General features: G+C 40.7%; 1 protein-coding gene across 6 annotated transcripts in view; it reads right to left on the minus strand.

Annotated features, from left to right (window-relative positions):
• The window catches only part of LOC102680787 (teneurin-m), a 605,289-nt gene that overhangs the window by 244,640 nt on the left and 358,259 nt on the right, over positions 1-2,390 (minus strand). The window lies entirely within an intron of this gene.

A 2,390-nucleotide genomic window follows, 5' to 3' on the forward strand; every position in this document is an offset into this window, starting at 1 on the left:
CTGTTCGTAGTCCTTGTCGGCATTGTTACCCCTTCGTCCCTACTTACCCACCCTTCGTTGCCCTATCCTGTTTTCCGTCCCTGTCCGTGTACGTATACAGGGATGCGTTCACCTATACGTGGCCCATACACGTGAATCTACTTACTTCCGTGTTTCATCCCCTAAATCGGCACTCCGCGCCCTCGTATAGTGCTTGCTACGGTGCCATCGTTGGAAAAGACCAGGGAAGAAGAAGAGGTATCGGCTTCTCGCGTCAAATACCCTCTTCCCTCGACCATCTCGAGGATATAATGCGAGGACTGGCCGCCTATAGGTAAATTAGGTCCGTTCTCATTGGAGCTTGTGCCTAGTTATTTTGAAGCGGCGGGAAAAATGGTATATTTAAAATTTAATTTGATTAGACGAAGATTATTATTTAATCGAACGCGTAGAGTTTACATTATAGAATAAACGTGTGTCTTTTTCTTTTCTTTTTCTTTTGAAAATCTTTTTAAATGATCGATGGTATCGATTCGTGAATTATTCGAAGTGATTTATAGAATAAATATGAATAAAAAAATATGTGACAAATTAATAATCTGATCGAGTGAGTGTATTTATATTTATTTATAAATATCATTGTGGTTCTATTATTTGTCCAAACTCAATTTTGAATAAAATTTATTCAATTTATTCAAAATTGAAACTGTTATTGAAATTACGTTATTATAAGCTTAGACGTGTGATACTTTACCGTGTTAAAGTCACAATATGTCTGGCATACGATCTCGTTAAAGATAAAACAGAGGTAAAACATAGACGAATGCTCTCCGTTGAAGATAAATTGTCAGATTAACGGATAAACTAAATTGATTCTAGACGCATAAGCAGAATTCGTAACGACACCACCTAGTTTAAAATTTGTTATGCATCTGTATAATAAATTATGGACTCGTATCATAAATTCAAAATTATTTAAAATTTGATTATACAATCTGACAACAAAACTATCGATTCTTCTCAAATCTATTTACTATCATTTTATAACTATCACCTTAATAAAAACTTCGCGTCGAAATTACATTTTTCGATCAACGAAAATAAAACTCGTTTCTTTTTTCGCTCACGAAGAAGAAGTGCTAAATGGAAGCCACCGTACGTTCCCATTCCCCCTTTCTTGGACGTGACACGGTCAATGGACACAGGCGAAGTCGAGTCAACTCTCGCGATTCAGGCTACGTCTTACAACGCGTCGAACAAAATCTACGGAACATCGGATCGGGAAAGTATATATTTAGCGAGTTCCAATTAAGCGCGAAAGCGGATAGGGTTAAGCAAGCGTGAAGAAGCAGGGACTCGGTTCTTCTGAGCTCGCTCTATCTCTTGATACCGGTGGCGGAGCATCGTCTACTGTAATCCTTAATTGGTTCGCGTGATTCATTCGGTCCATTCATCGTAACTAAACTGTTTTCCGAACGGAGAATCTCCTTCGTCCTCGCCTCGAGCGACAGAACGGAGCACGCTTCCACGTTCCCTTTCTTTCTCTCTTTCTCCTCTCTCCTCCGCCACTCCTCGTGCTCCGCTTCTTATCTCGCTTTCTCCATCTTCGTCCCTCGAATACGCAAGAGGTAGCCGCCCCAAGGAGCCACCGGTAGCCTGTCTGTCTGTACTTATAACGTGGGATCAGATAAACAAACGCTGGCTTTAACTTCGACTGACATAATCGGTCGTTCAGGTGAGAGGGAAACCTGAGGAAGAGAAACGAGGTTCGGGGAGGGAAAGGCGGGGGAAAAGAAGGAATAGAGCCGGTGGGATGGAGGGAGAGGAGAATGAGAGGGAGATATACGAAAGGGAAGATTGACGATTGAGCGGAGAGGGAATCCTCGTATCGAAGGTGAAAAGGCAAGGGAAGAAATCAAGGAAAAATGGACAAAATGCCGCGGTGAGTACGCGAGAAAGGCTTTCTCGGTGGGGTCATTCCTGGATGATGGCTCGAGAACGATGATTGCCTGGATCAAGGAGGAGAAAAAAGGGTACGTACGACCAATTTCGTGTTGATCAGATATCGCAGTGTTTCCTTTTCAAAGGCCATCAAAGCCGGGAGAAAAAAATATTTTAGGAAGGATGGAATTACGATGTCGATTATTCGTATACGATTTTTTGAGTCGCTTTGACATAGCTAGAGAAAGGGTTGAATTTGTATAGCATTGTTTGAAATAGTCTTGATATCTATGGAAATATCTCGGTACGTATAAATGACGTTTTATTCGAACGTCAGTTCACGATTCGACAAGTGCATTTCATTCACGTGACACGCGTGTCGTTTAGCTGTAGGTAAAAATTATTCGAAAATATTGACACGATTTAGAAACAACTATATTATATGTGTATACATATATATATATATATAT

The sequence above is a fragment of the Apis dorsata genome, unplaced genomic scaffold (assembly GCF_000469605.1).
Source record: "Apis dorsata unplaced genomic scaffold, Apis dorsata 1.3 scaffold_74, whole genome shotgun sequence".
Taxonomy (NCBI): Eukaryota; Metazoa; Arthropoda; class Insecta; order Hymenoptera; family Apidae; genus Apis; species Apis dorsata.